This window comes from Nicotiana tomentosiformis, chromosome 10 (genome assembly GCF_000390325.3).
Source record: "Nicotiana tomentosiformis chromosome 10, ASM39032v3, whole genome shotgun sequence".
In the NCBI taxonomy this organism is placed as follows: Eukaryota; Viridiplantae; Streptophyta; class Magnoliopsida; order Solanales; family Solanaceae; genus Nicotiana; species Nicotiana tomentosiformis.
The window spans coordinates 10,909,820-10,926,762 of NC_090821.1; positions in this window are offsets into that span (position 1 = coordinate 10,909,820).

The window sequence follows — 16,943 nt, forward strand, 5'->3', positions numbered from 1 at the left end:
CTTGAATTGTTCTTATTATTTTATCATATTGGTTTATTTATTCAATCTTGTACTTAATTATTTAATTGCTTGATCACCAATTGAATACTATCTACGAATCTAGGATTGAACTCGGGAGAGGGAATTCTAGATTGTATATAAGATTGAGTAAAGCAAGATCTTAAACTCGAGCATCGCGAACGGATTTGCGATTAGGATAGGAATATACCTAATTGCCTTGCTTGGTTATTATACGGGAATTATTAATGCGTTCTTGTTAATCCTAATTCTATAGGAATATAGACGTTAGATTAGCTTGAATAGGCGAGTAGTACTTCAGGAGAAGGCTAGACAATTTAGGTAGAAAACTCAACGGGATTGTTAGCTAACCCACAACTCTAGAATATTGTCCCTCATTGAATTCGTCTCTAATATTCGCCAAATTTTTTCCTTTAATATCTTAGTTTGCTACTCTAGATTAGTTGTAGTTAATAATCTTTAGAAAATCGCGTGAATAGATTAATTGTCTTAGTTTAATTTAGTTGATAGTTAATCACAAGTCTCTGTGGGTGCGATATCTGGACTTACAATCCTATATTACTTGTCGATCACGTATACTTGCTTGTGCGTTTAGGAGAAACAAGTTTTTCGCGCCATTTCCGGGGACTTAGAAATTAACTATTCTACTAGATTAGATTTTTACTTTTTGTCACTTCAAGTTTTTTTATTTTTATCTTAGTTTAATATTTTATTATCTTTGTTGACATGGCATCTTGGAATGAGAATTGGTCGAATATTGGTTATTCTTATTATGGTGATCCTTGTCCATATTGTGGAGGACCACACTTGTGACAAAAGTGTGAATCTCGATCTTATGAGTGGAATATTTGTAATGTGTGTGGTGGTCAAGGTGGCCATTGGGATGGTTGTCCTAATTCTTATTATCCTTATCAGAGTTCTTATTATGATATTTCTAATAATGTTTATGAGTTTGATAGGAGCAATGAAGTGGAGGATATGGAACGCGTTGCTCATATTATGGACATGATGAGGCAAGTAGCCGAGCAACAAGATGAAATTCACAAAAAAACTACCTTAGCGATCGAAGGACTGCATGCTAGAATGTACGAATTAATGGCCAAATTTCAAGAAGAACCTCAACTAGAAGAAGAGAGCGAGTTCCCACAAGAAGATAACTTTGAAGAAGCAGATTTCGTGATCCAATCTTGGCTAGAGGAACAAGCTCAACATGCTCAATTGAATAAAATGTTAGAGGTGTCTGATGCCCTACAACCAATTTTTGTGGATACTGGCCAGCTTGTGGAGCGGAAAGAGTAATTCCAACTATTCGACCAAAATTTTATTAATAGTGCCCAGGTTGACGAAGTGTGCAAAAATGAGGATGTTAAAAGTGAAGCGATTCTAGAGTTGGAGTGCATTGGATCTCATTCTAACCATTTTTCAACATTGTACTTGGTTGGTGACATGAGAATTGATCCATTCGAGCCTATGGAGGAGTCAATGAATGGAGAACAAAGTGCTTATATTTTGAAATTTGTGATGCCAAGGAGACAAAACGACATCCCTCACTTAAAGGCCAAGAAGTGCAAGATGCAATACCTATTGCTTGGTTCTTTTATTTTCACATCACCGCCCCAAGAACGCGACAGAAAAGTTGATGCAAAATTGGGGGCACAATTCATATCCTCAAGGTGGAAGAAAAAGTAATGAAGTGGTGTAAGTCGTGCCACGACTATAAATCAGGCGCTTGTTGGGAGGCAACCTAGCTTTACTGCATTTTTTTTATTATTATATTATTTTTGTAATGTTTGTTTTTTCTTTTGTAGGATTATAAGCATAGGAAGAAAATCCATTGGAAGAGTGCAAAAGCGAGATAGATGGAGAGAAATAAGTATGGGGTGCCCCAACAAAGGACCATACCTGGGGGAAGTCTGAGTACCCGTGAGCTGCTAATTCTTCTTCCTTTGGCCTACTAGGGAGTCTCTTTTACCCTCTTGTTATTTATAGTGTGCATTGAGGACATTACACAATTTTAAGTGTGGGGTGAGGAGATTGTCTAGGTGATTTTCTGTGCTATCTGTGTAGTAGTTTTTGATTGCGAAAAACAAAATCAAAAAATTAGAACTTTTCCCGACGATGGATCTCCTAGACAGTTTTCTTGAGGGATTTAAGTCAAAAGAAAAAAGACAAAGATTTTCTTTTGTAGGTAGTGTAGCAATTACCCCTTGGTTTTTCTTTGTGCTGCGGTTCTTTTTCAAGGATTTTGTTTGAACCGGGTGTAGTTAGTTGTAATTATTTTTAGTAGTAGGAGCCAGTGTGTTATGATTGGAATTGAAGCAATATCTTTTGACTTTGTTATGCCTTGAGAATAGTGAGTACTTTGGTTGTGATGCTTAGGCTCAGTTTTTGACTCTTGTATAAGTACCTTAAATTGTATGATCTTAACTTTGCTTAACTGCTTTGACTAGAGTGTCTTGATGAGTTCAATCCTGAGTGAGTTATGTGCCATGTGTGTGTGTGATTTGTGTGTTATTCGGTGAATTGCATTTGATGTCTAGAACTTGCCCCATGTGTTTGCAAAGCGAATTAGTAGTTTCGGTCAGTCTAGGAAGTGATATAGGCATTTCTTTGTTGAGCCAGTTTTATGCTTTTACCCACCTAATTGTTATGTATCGTAGTTAACCCCTTTGAGCCTGTAATCCTATTTCTTTGGCAACCACATTATAAGTCTTACCCATTTGTTTGAATTAACCATCTATTTGAACATTTTCACCTCTCATGAGCACTTGAAATTATTATGAACTTTGTAAAAGTTAAAGTGTGGGATGGTTGGTTTGGCTTTTGAAGTGGAACTAATGAAATAAGGAGAAATGTACATTGTTTTGAAAAATTAAGAGCCACTTGAATTGAAAAAGAAAAGACAGAAAAATAGTTGTATTGACATATTCCTTGCAAGTGGCAACTCTTGATGTAATTATGCTTAAAGAAGTAGGGAGTTGATGTATATTGATGTGAATGTGGAGTTATGATTTGACATAAGTGTGGGGTTAAAAATGTTAAAGTGTATGTATTAAAGTGCTTAGGGAGGTGTAGTCACTCTTATATCTAAATGTATCCTACCCGTCCCGCAGCCTACATTACAACCAATTAAAGTTCTACTTGATCTTAGACTGAATAAGATCGATTAGTAGAGAAGTACACTACGGGCAAGCCTATGGTGCATCTTTTGTGGCATATGAATGTTGTTTATGAGAGTGAGAGAATTTTTTCTATCTTGAGTTCCTAATTGATTCTTAAATTTTATTGAGTGTGGAACTACTCTCTTTTGTTGTGTGAGAGCACTTGATTCACAAAGGAAAGGTAATGCTTGACTTTACGTTAGAGTAAGTGAGTGGGTTGTGAAAACTGCATGGTGCTTGTGAGTCAAATCTTGAGGTGATGATGTTACACTATTGTGCGTAGTCTATTTTAAATCTTCTTGGTGTAATGAGTTAGGAGGATTGTTTTAAAAGGTTGTGTCTATATAAAGTGTAGTTTGATTACTCGAGGACGAGCAATGGTTTAAGTGTGAGGTGTTGATGGTAGGCTATAATTACGTATTTTAGTTGCTTATCGCACTCTAATTAACTGCACTTTTATTGTGTTTGAGCTTTAATCGCTAGTGTTTTGCACTTACTGTGTGTTTTATGCATTAGAGGAGCGATTATGAGTTATGTAGATGTTGTGTAACTAATTCGAGCTATTTGGAGCTTTGAAGTATGAGTAAAAACTTAAGGGATTAAGTCAGGATCGTGTTTGAGGGTCGAGGATCAATTCTGGACGTCAAAATTCAAGGAAGAAACAACTGCTGAAGAAATGCACTAGTGCGAGGCACTGTGCGACGCATTAGTGCACAATTTTGTCAGAAATTTCCAAAGTTCAGAGACTGAGTTTTTTGTGGTCTGATAGGAAAAAGCATTAGTGTGACGCATAGGGTGACACATATAAAGTACTAAGTTTGCAAGTTTTCCTATTTCAGCTAGGAAAGGGAGATTTCGTCTAGGCCCGACTCTACTTGGTACAAATACATGTAAAACGTTATTTGGGGGAGGGGGGGGGACTTTGGACTTTTGATATACTTTAGACCTGAGGAGAACACACACCACGTTTGGAGGAGGCTTCTAACTAGTTTCTCTTCTCTTTTCTTCTTTTAGTTTCATAGTTTATCAGTTCTAGAGTTTTGGGTGCTACATGAACATTGCAGTTTGAAGCTTGAATCGTTCTTATTATTTTATCATATTGGTTTATTTATTGAATCTTACGCTTAATTATTTGATTTCTTGATCACCAATTGAATACTATCTATGAATCTAGGATTGAACTCGGAAGAGAGAATTCTAGATTGCATATAAGATTGAGTAGAGCAAAATCTTGAACTCGAGCATCGCGAACGAATTTGCGGTTAGGATAGGAATATACATAATCGCCTTGCTTGGTTATTATACGGGAATTAATAATGCGTTCTTGTTAATCCTAATTCCATCGGAATATAGGCGTTAGGTTAATTGAATAGGCGAGTAGTACTTCAGGAGAAGGCTACGAGCAATATTAACCCTATCAATCAATAAACCAGATAAATTAATTAGACAATTTAGGTAGAAAACTCAACGGGATTGTTAGCTAACCCATAGCTCTAGAATATTGTCCCTCATTGAATTCGTCTCTAATATTCACCAAATTGTTTTCTTTAATCTCTTAGTTTGCTACTCTAGATTAGTTGTAGTTAATAATCTTTAGAAAATCGCTTGAATAGATTAATTGTCTTAGTTTAATTTAGTTGATAGTTAATCATAAGTCTCTGTGGGTACGATATCGGGACTTACAATCCTATATTACTTGTCGACCGCGTATACTTGCTTGTGCATTTGGGAGCAACATAAACTAACATTCATACTTCTACAACAAATTGGAACAAGTCTTTCAAAGATGATTACGATGAAACAAGGCCAAATCCTCAGTCTGAATAGCAAAATAAAGGACAACAATACTAACAAATGGCACGACATCACTTTTTATGCTTTTACTCTCATCCTCACTACATAGAATAATAGCTAGCATGGGAACACCCTTCGTACATATCCACACCTTCTCTCAAGCACGACAACACCCTTCGTGCAATGATATTGATATATAAAGAAGGCACGGAGATACCCTTCATGCATAATCATGCATCCTCACAAGCACGAAAACACCCTTTATGCATTTCGATCTTCCTCACCAAGCATCACATATAACACAATCCCAAGCAAGGTGGGAAGCATAATCAACATCAAAGACAATATTTGAACATAACTCGCCATATGAGAATTTATCAACACCTTTGCAATTAACAATCCAACAATCTCAATATCCAATATCTCAATGAGCTTAACATAGATAATAACATGGATACAAGAAAATCAAAGAGTTTCACGATCTATATAAAGCATGGAAGACGTAATGCACAAAGTAACATGGCATAAACAAAGCTAATTCTACCTGCATGATTGTCCCATGGCCAGTGCATATACACTCGTCACCTTGCATATACGCCGCCCCCAACACATAAATCACGTAGCAAATAGACTCAATTACACCCTAATTCCTCCAAATCAAGGTTAATCAAGACACTTGCCTCTTTCCGGTACAAGATCAAAAATCCAATACGACCTTCCTTTGGAACAAGCATCCAAACCACCCGAATCTAGTCAATTATTACTAAAATAAATCAAAACAAGTTTTAGAAACTACTCTCATACGAAAAAGGTTTGATCTTAAGCATATTTTAAAAGGTCAACAAAAAGCTAACCCGGGCCCACGTTGTCAAAATCTAAAATTAAGATCAAATCTCCTTTACCTATTCACCCTCGAGTACAAATATATGATTTTTTTCGAGATTCGACCTCAATTTAAGATTTAAATCTCAATTTTACAAAATCTCTAATTTCTATCTAAAACCTGAATTTCCACCCTATAAAATCTTAGATTTGATAGTGAAAATCATGAAAAACCCATGGAAATTGAATAAAATAAAGTTAAAGGTTCTACCCTATGAAGTTGGGATGATTTTCTCTCTAAAATCGCATCTATATTGAGTCTAGGTCTAAAAAATGGAGTAAAATAAGCAAAGTCCCGAAATCCCAACCTTTTACCCAGCTGCAGATATCGCAATTACGAACTCTTATTCGTAATTGTGGTGTTCGCAAAAGCGAACCACTGATCGTAAATTAGAACAGGGTCTGAGCCTATCAGATGTCGCAAATACGACAAAACCTTCACATTTGCGAAGGTTCAGCCCCTCGCAAAAGCCAACAGAGCTTTGCAAAAGCAAAGTTGTTCCCCAACCCTCCAGTATCGCAATTGTGACATAGCCCTAGCAATTGTGAAGACCGACCATTTGCAAAAGAGAGCAAAACTTTGCACAAACGAAGCTGCCTAGTCCCTTTCCAACTTCGCAAATGCGAGGCTCGCATTTGCGAACAGATCCCCGCAAATGCAAGATCTGCAGCCCAGCAACACTACCAAATCTACAACTATTCAAAAACAGTTTGCAGCCCATTGGAAACTCACTCGAGCCTCTCGAGCTTTAATTCAAATATCTACACAAGTGTAACAACATCATACAAACTTGTTTGTAAGCTCTAGTCATCGAAATAATATCTAAATTCAAGAATCAAACACCAAAACTCAAGAAATTTTATAATTCAACTTCAAGATTTCAACTTTCCACATTAAGCACCGAAATGGCCTCGGGTCACCCATGACCACAACCAAACATGCTTACAAGTCCAAAATTATCATATGAACCTACCAGTAACGTCAAAACACCAATCCGAGGTCGTTTACCAAATATATTTTCCGTGGTTAACTCTAACCATTTTCAAGTTCAAAAATCAAGTTTCTTTGAAAACTCATATTTAGACTTTTCGAAAATCGACACGAATCATGCATGCAAGTCATAAATCATCAAATAGAGCAACAAAATATCTCAAATCATAAAAAGCTGAGCTAGGACTCAAAATAACTTATCGGGTCATTACAACTTACATTTGGTTTCATACTTGTTGGAGTTGATACTTAACTGATTGAAATAGTCTAGCCTAAGGCAAATTATTTGTACACGAATCCCTTTGTTCATGTGTCGCTAGAAAACTTTATATATATATGAATGTGAACATTGTGAATGGAAACCGGAGTGAGAATTGCTCCCGTTTGTAGAACGGTTACCTCCCGAGTTACCTGCAAAACTTAAAATAAGATGCACGTGGATATATATATATATATATATATATATATATATATATATATATATATATATATATATATATATATATACACGTGGCCACCCAAGAAGGGGACACGTAGAACCTAAGCCGGGAGGACGAAAGATCGGACACATCTATCCCGTGTGTCACCGGAAAAGGTAACATTCATAAAGGCATTGAATACTCTGTGCCCGGTAGCATTCAATGGGGAATATTCCACAGCATTAAGAGCAATGGCCCGTTACAGAGAATTTGGCATTTATGTTCACCGTTACGTCTTCATCAATGCTCCTCATAATTGACATTAAAGAAGGGCACGACCCTAGTACCTTTTTCATAGCTATAAATAATAAGCTCAATGATCATTGTAAAGGAGCACAAATTTTCTGGTTAACTCACACTACATTCTATACAGAATTTTAATACGATTTTGCTTTCTCGCTCTTTGATCTCATCCTTTTTGTGCCTGGAAACCCCGTTCCCGGACTCGTCAGTGTTGTCATTTCATCAACACTCTAAGGCTAAGTATTTTATATTTCTTCAGTTATTTCATTACTTTTTGGATCAAATTAATTCACCTATCTAGAAACTACGAACTAATTCAACTGTACCATTTTACGGACAAACAGTTTGCGCCCACCGTGGGGCCTAGACAGTCGTGCAACTAAATTGATCTTTGAATTTTTTACTAACGTATTTTGATTACTTTGTCATAAGAAAAAATCACAAAAAATGTCAGATAGCACTGTTAACGGCACAAGAAACCCTGAAATTTAAGGGGAACAGCCTCATTTCGAGGATTCAATCAGTGACACTCGCAATGAGAGGAACGACGCCACACCGGTACATAACAGGCGGTACCCTCAATAGGTTCGGGAGGCAACTCCTGATGATGCTGGTGAAGAGCATGTAGCGGATGCAGTAATGGTCCTGCAAGAGCAACAGGCAATCATTCTAGGCCATCTCATGCGGCAAGATCAGGTTATGACGGAACTGAAGCAGGCGCTATTGGGTGCCTCAAATAATGCAAATAGGCGAGATCCAATTCCTCCTGATGTTCCCGCGAACCAGACGACGCAGAGAGTTGATAATAACACTTCTAGGGGCGAAGTTAGCTCCGACGGGGCTGGGGGAGTAGATCCGGCCTCAACAACAAGAACGATCCATTCAAGGATGAACTTTTGTGGTTCATGAAGGAAGTAAAATCCCGCATGGATCAAATCCCAGGCACACCACCAGTATTAAAAGGCCCAAACTCAAAGAAGTATATTCAACTACCGTATAAACCGAGCATAGCCCTGGAATTAATCCTGAAGCGGTTCAAAATGCCTGAAGTTCCGAAGTATGACAGAACTTTAGATCCACAGGAGCACATTACCACCTACACAATAACAGTGAAAGGAAATCATTTGGCTCCTCACGAAATTGAATCTGTGCTGCTAAAGAAATTTGGTGAGACTCTCACGAGGGGAGCTTTAACGTGGTATTCATTATTGCCCGAGCATTCCATAGATTCCTTTGAGATGCTCGCAGATTCTTTCATCAAGGCTCATGCCGGTGCCAGAAAGGTACAAGCTCGAAAGGATGACATATTCAGGATCGCGCAGGGAGAATCTGAGTTATTACGAGTGTTCATTACCCAGTTCTAGAAGGAAAGGATGTTACCACCGGCAGTCCCAGATGAATGGGCAGCTGAAGCATTCACCAAAGGTTTAAATATGAGATGTTCGGACGCTTCCCGAAAGTTGAAGGAAAGTCTGCTCGAGTTCAAGCGACGACCTGGGAGGATGTCCACAACCAGTACGAGTCAAAAATAAGGATCGAAGACGATCAGGTTGGTTTTCTATCGTCGACCAAAGGACGGGAGAAGAACAAAGAAAAAAATAAAGGATGATATTGACACGGATAGACAGACTTCGAAGGGCCGGGTTTTGACCTAAGAGAAGACATAAGGTCGTGGCAGGAGTTTTCGGGCAACAGACAAGTTCACCGTTGATAGAAGGACCGATCGTGGCCGGAACAACAAATCGCTGCAGGATAAAGAAATCTCGGGGTTGCGAGATTCTTCTTACCCAAAGTTATTAGAGTATAATTTCAATGTCAGTGTGGTGGAGTTGGTATCAGTCATGAGAAATACCAAAGAGGCACGATTCTCGAGACCTATAAGATCTGATCCCAGCCAGAGGGATCCCAATTTATGGTGTGAATACCATGGCACTAACGGCCACCAGACTGGGGATTTCCGACACCTCCGGGAAGAAGTGGAAACACTATTAAAGAATGGTCACCTCAGAGAATTCTTGAGTGATCGAGCTAAAAACAATTATGGTCGGAACAGGGGCGACACGGAAACCTCTAAAGCAAGATAAGAACCCCCACGCCAAACGATCAGCATGATCTTCTGAGGGAATGAGATTAATGGGGTCATCTTTGCAGCAGCGAAGAAGACAAAAGTATCGATAACTCATAGTAAGAGTCTCTGGGAAGACGATATCACATTTACAGATGAAGATGCAGACGGATTACTGCTACCGCACAATGACGCACTGGTAATTTCTTTAAATGTGTTAGATTTTAAAATTAAACGTGTTTTAGTGGATCCAGGAAGTTCAGCTAATATCAGATAATGGAGAGTACTGGAGCAAGCTAAACTCACCGGAAGCATTATCCCGGCAACGAAACTCCTCGCTGGGTTCAACCTCCTAAACGTGACAACCCGGGGAGAAAGTTTGATGCTCACGAACGCTGAGGGAGTAATGAAGACAACTCTCTTCGAAGTGGTAGATGGTGACATGGGGTATAATATCATCTTGGAAAGACCATGGCTGCACGAGATGAAAGTTGTGCCTTCAACATATCACCAATTGTTAAAGTTCCTGACACCCGAGGGGATCAAACAAATAAGGGGTGATCGGTGACAAAAGAAATGAATGCAATTTCGGTCTCCAGTAGCAAAGGAAAGGAACGTGTGGCATAGTAATTACTAGAACTGGCACCTGCCCCCGAACTAGAGGAAGTTAGCCTAGGGGTAGAAGAGTCGGAGCAATATCAGTACCAAGGTATTTTCAAGTACCAGAAGAGACAAATGCAACGAAGTCCACAGCAGAAGAACTAGAGCAAGTTGCGTTGTTCGAAGAATTCCATTTGAGAACAGGACTGCACCCGGAGCTCAGGTATGCTTTTATTGAATTCCTTAAAATTAATGCCGATTGTTTTGCATGGTCGCACGAGGATATGACATGAATCCCGATGGAGGTAGCCGTACACAAGTTAAGCTTGGATCCCAACATACCTCCGGTAAGGCAAAAGAAGTACCCTGTTGCTGAAGCAAGGAATAAATTCGTCAAGAAAGAGGTAACCCGTTTACCTAATATTGGTTCAATCCGAGAGGTAAGATATTCGGACTAGCTAGCCAATGTAGTGGTAGTGTCTAAGAAAATAATAAATTTTGCATGTGCATAGATTATAAGGATCTTAATAAAGCGTGACCGAAAGACTCATTCCCATTGCCAAATATCGATCAAATGATTGATGCCACGGCTGGACACGAGTTGATGAGTTTCCTCGATGCTTATTCTGGGTACAATCAAATCAAGATGAACCTAGAAGACCAGGAAAAGACTTCGTTTATAATAAATTTTGGTACAAATTGTCACAATGTGATGCCCTTCGGGATAAAAAATGCTGGAGCCACTTATCAATGGCTCGTGAATAAGATGTTCGAAAAACAAATTGGAAAGACTATGGAAGTATATATAGATGATATGCTCGTTAAGTCTTTGAATGCAGGTGACCACCTGAAGTATTTGCAAGAAACATTCGACATCCTGAGGGAGCATAATATGAAGTTTAACCCCGAGAAGTGTGCTTTCGGGGTCAATTCGGGTAAGTTCCTAGGATTCCTAGTCTTACAAAGGGGAATTGAGGTAAATGCTGACAAAATCAAGGCTATAGAGGACATCCCAGATCAATTTTCCAACGTAAAAGAAGTCCAGAGGCTCATAGGGAGATTGGCAGCTTTGAGCAGGTACATTTCCCGATCATTGAAAAAATGCCATCGCTTCTTCGCACTACTCAAAAAGAAAAACAATTTCGAATGGACACCGGAATGTCAGCAAGCCTTGAAGGAGTTGAAGAAATATTTGTCAAGCCCTCTGTTGCTCTCAAAACCAAAAGAAGGTGAAACATTGCTAGTCTACCTCACGGTTTCAAAAGTTGCGATAAGTGCAGTTTTAGTCTGAGAGGATGAATGTACGCAATCTCCCATTTATTACGTTAGCAAAATTTTAACGGGAACAGAAACTCACTACCCACATCTGGAAAAGTTGTCCTTAGCTTTTGTAGTCACCGCTCGGAAGCTGAGGCCCTGCATCTAATGCCACCCGATAGCTGTGGTGACTACTTTCCCTTTGGAATATCCTCCATAAACCTGAGCTATCAGGTAGATTGGCCAAATGGGCTGTCGAAATGAGCGAGTTTGATATAGAGTATAAACCGAGGACTGCAATTAAGTCGCAAGTCTTGGCTGACTTCGTGGCCGATTTCAGTCCGGGACTATTGCCTCTAGCAGCCAAGGAGGCAATAATGGTGTCAGAATCGATATCGGGACCTTATTTACGAACGGAGCTTCAAACGTAATAGGGTCCGAGCTCGGAATAGTCTTGGCCACGCCTTCGGGGGAAACCTTAAGGCAAGCCATCAGAATAATTGCTTTAACTAACAATGAAGCGGAGTTCGAAGCTTTGATTGCAGGGCTCGAATTGGCCTGGGGGATTGACTCTGAAGTCATCGAAATCAAATGTGATTCGCAGTTGGTGGTGAATCAGGTCTACAGAAATTTTGACACCAAAGAGGAACGTATGCAACAATATGTGGTAAAGGTTCAGGCTTTATTGGCGTGATTCTAGGAGTGGTCAATTACTCATATCCCGGGGGAAGATAACGCGGAAGCAGATGCGTTGGAAAATTTGGGCTAATCGGTAGAAATCCAGGGATCGAAATTAAGGACGGTAATACAACTGATAAACTCAGTCTTGGACACAGATGGTTACTATGAGGTGAATTCGACTAGTTTGGTCTGGGACTGGAGAAATGAAATAATTAATTATCTCAAACATGGAAAGTTGCCCAAAGACCCCAAAGCATAAAAAGCATTACGCGCCAAAGCTGTACGATACAGCTTCAAGAAAGGCCCGGTGCTTAGGAGCATCAGAAGCTAACTATGTCATGAGAGAAGTCCATGAAGGGATATGCGGCAACCACTCGGGTGCAAATTCTTTGGTGCTAAAATTAGTTTGGGCAGGATATTTCTAGCCCCGCATTGAACACGATGCCAAAGACTTCATACGAAAATATGATAAGTGCCAATGCTACTCACCACTAGTACATCAACCGGCAGAACCCCTACATTCGGTTCTGTCCCTGTGGCCTTTCATAAAATGGGGAATGGACATCGTCGGACCGCTACCACCGGCTCCTGGAAAGGTAAGGTTTCTTTTACTTTTGACGGACTATTTTTCTAAATAGGTGGAAACAGGTCCTTATCAGAAGATCAGAGAATGCGAAGTGGTCGGCTTCCTATGGGAAAATATAATCTGCAGGTTTGGAATACCAAAGGAGATTGCATGCGACAACGGGCCGCGGTTTATCGGCGCAAAACTTACAAAGTTCCTTGAAGATTTAAAGATAAAGAGGATCACCTCTTTACCTTATCATCCGAGCGCAAATGGTCAAGCAAAATCAACAAACAAAGTGATTATTCAAAATCTCAAGAAAATATTAGAAGCAGCAAAAGGCAATTGACCCGAAGAATTACCTGGGGTTCTCTGGGCCTACCGAACAACGGCCAAGTCAAGCACAGGAGAAACCCCATTTTCCCTTGTGTATGGCGCAGAAGCTTTGATACCGGTGGAAGTAGGGGAACCAACCTTAAGGTATTTCCAGGCGGACGAATAATCGAACGACGAAGCAATGCTAATCAACTTGGAGTTGCTCGAGGAGCGCATGGACTTGGCACAGGTAAGAATGGCAGCTCAGAAGCAGAGAATGGAGCGATATTATAGTCAAAGAGCCAACTTCCGTTATTTCAAAGTAGGAGACTTGGTCTTTAGAAAGGTAACTCAAAACACCCGGGAACTCAACGCGGGCAAGTTAGGCTCAACATGGGAAGGCCCTTACCGGGTTTCAGCTATTACTGGGAAAGGATCATACGAGTTGGAGAACCGAAATGGAGACAAGTTTCCCAACAACTAGAATGTGGCTCACCTCAAAATATATTACTGCTGATGAACAATAGTCAAACAGAAAGTATGTTCTGCACTCTTTTTCCCTTCGTTCAGTTTTTGGTCCAATTGGGTTTTTCTGGCAAGGTTTTTAACGAGGCAGCACGGAAAACATACTATGAAGACAGCAGTAATAAGACCTTTGATAACAAGGCAAACAAACAAGTTTCCACTCGGGGATGATTAGGTAATCTTTGCTTCGATAGTAAATTCCCACCAGGAAGTTAAGTTTGCTGTGGAATAAAGGTTACCCGACCGTTCATGAGCACAAACCACTAGAGTACTGTTAGGTATTCTTTCGCTTGATAGCATGGATTCCTAAGGGGAAGCAAAGTATGTTGCCGAGTGGAGGATTACCTAGCAATTCATTGGTGGAGCCTTCGAAGGTACAAGAAATCTAGTGTTCCAATTCGCACTCTCCACCTTCGAACACTGGGGGGGAATAATATGAGGATACGGCAACAATGACTGCCACGTCAATCGGGAACAAAAATTCGGGAACAAAATATATCATCGGGACTGGGGACTATGCTGCCAGCCCCGTAGAAACAAGTAGTACAAGATAGCCACAAGTCATGGCAATTTCTTTTTTTGTATAGCAAGATGCTTATGTATTTTTTAAAATAAAAGGAATAAAATGAATTCCTTTTGCTTTTATCTTATTTCTTGTCTGAATGATGAACTAACTTTGTCATTTGAAAGTTAAACAAGTACTTCAAATGTTAGTATCGTAATGAACATGAGACGTCCCCTTCAAGAGCACCGTAAACATAAGAGGGCCCTCTCTTATAAAACCCCTCACGATAAAGGGTTGGTTCCAGAAGAATTTATGCTCGGAATCAAAAATGCTACCGGGGAAAAATACATTCGAAGCCACATATGAAAAGCATGCAAAAAGCAAACTTGTGCAAATACTTATAATCACGTTAAAGGGTTGGTTCCGAAAGAATTTATGCCCGGGATCAAAAATGCTATCGGAAAAAAAACACCCGAAGCCGCATATGAAAAGGATGCAGAAATCAAACTTGCGCAAATACTTATTAAAACCCTCACGTAAAAGGGATAATTCTCGAAAACAAAGTGCATCGAAGAAAATGCATCTGAGACCACACACAGAAAAATGTGAACAAAAAAATATGTGCAGAATCCTTAAAAGAATACAAGGGTTAAAAAACTTGCATGGATATTCAAGCAAAAGTAAGACTCAAACAAACATTTGAGCAAAAATATTTCTTCATTTACAAGAACGTGCCAAAAGAAATACAAAACAAGAAAAGACAAGTAAAGCTAAACTCCGGGCTCAGGAGAAATAGAAGTCTCCACGCCCCCGGGAGTGGTAGACGGTTCCACCGATGGCTCGAGATTTTACCCAGTCTGATCTTCAACATCGTCGCCCTCCGATTCTTCTTCAGTTCCCAAAAATTTGGAACCAGAACCAGATGGGCCAGATACAATGGACCTCGATAAAAGGCAGTCTTAGCGGTTAACTCAAGCTCGCATGCCTTAGCAATTTCAGGATCAATATCAATGATACCAGCTTTGGCTTCTTCCAAGGTTTTTCTCCTCATGTTGTACATGGCGTAAGTTTTTTCAACAACAAGGGAAGCCTCTCGGCACCCGAGTTCTTCTTTGAGTTGGGTTATCTCGGTAGAAAGATTTTCCCGGGCGGACCTAACAGATTTAAGGCTGACGTCAAGCTCGCGAACAGTTGAACTAAAGAGCCTGTTATGCTTGATAGTTTTCCTATACTTCTCTTCAAGCTGGGCATGTTTCGCCCCCGCGGCAGCAAGCTCATCGACTTTGGAGTTCAAGGCTGCTTCCAAGTTACTTACCCTTTCAGCAGCAGCAGCCTCGCGCTCAGTTGCAGCAAGAATGGCATCCTGGACTTCAGCCCATTTAGCCTTGGCTTCATCAAATCTAACCCTCAGCGGGCCAACTTTTTGACTGAGGGTTATCACTTCTTGCTCGCTTTGCTGCAAACGAGCTTCCAAAACTGGCTCTCGTTTCCATTTCTGAGAGACGGAGAATGGTTTGGTCCCATTCCACCAAAAGCTGATCCCGTTTAGAAGTAAGTCCTTCCTTCTCATGAATCAACCTTTCAAGGCCCTCAGAAGCAATAAAGTTGGCCTGCAAAACAAGAAGAGGTAAAACTCAAAATATATTCATTCAAAAGTAGGAGAAATAACAGAGGAAGAAAGAAATGTACCACTGTGGCGTTATGCATAGCATTGTTCAACAAACACTCTCCCGAGAGTGTCTCAATCTTTTCCCAATCCTTCTCTGAAACCAAAGGCTTCAGATAGTTAGCAAGCTCCACCGGCTGGGAAAGAAGATTGCACCTGTTAGAGACCGAAAGAGTAACATTCCTCCTCCTCTGAGGATCTTCAGAAAGGGCAGCATAATTTTGCCCCAAATTCCCATGAATTGGGGACTGTGGAAGAGGAACGCCTTCTTCGTGGTCAGGTGCAGCTGCTAGAGATGATGTTGTTGGTGGAATAGTGGATGAAGATGGAAGTGATGTAGTAGTTGTTGGTGTTGGAGAAGGTGGTGATGAAGCTGATGGGGTAGAAGAATGAGAAACAACTGTGTCAAAAGCAGCACTGGATGTTGGGTACTCGCCAACCGAAGACGGCAAGGACCCGGTACTCTGCCTCGCAGTACCGGGCACAACAATTGGGGCCCGAGAACGGGAGTTGGCATTATCTACCAAATCAAATTCTCCCCAAAGTGTTGAGATATCATCCTCAGTTGGTATGACTGTCTCAACAGGTTGAGCATCCTGTTGAGATGATAAGGATCGTCGCCTTGTATAAAGAGAAGCTCCCTCATCACTAGCTTCTTCATCATCATCAATCATCACAGTGTCTATGACCGGCCCGGAAAGAGGACCAGGCATCATCGCCACCGGAGATAGCTCAGGGACAGCAGTCTTCGCTCGCTTATTCTTTCCCCCGGCCGCAGAAGAACATCTTCTCTTTGGTTGCTTGTTCTCTGGACGGGGACTCCGAGAAGAAATATTTGCGCCCGAAGCAGGCCCGGAGATGCATGTTCGATTAAGTGCCTCCTGAAGCAGCCTCACCATATCATCAGGGTCAGCCAAAACATCCTCATCGGGGACATCAACTGAGCCCGCAAGTAGACCTAATGTCATGAACAAAGTTAGGAGGGTTCAACCAACTTCTTCACATAGAAAACAAAAACAAGGTAAATTAAAGTTACCATGATTTTTGGCCCTCCATCCGTACTTAAGGGCCAATTATTTCCATAAACGAGTCTCGGACATCGTAACATCCAAGATCTTCTGACCCACCGGCCTAAGCCTTCTACCACCGGTGGGATCCATCGAGTCGCTGTAACATACGAAGGTTTAAGGATCAAT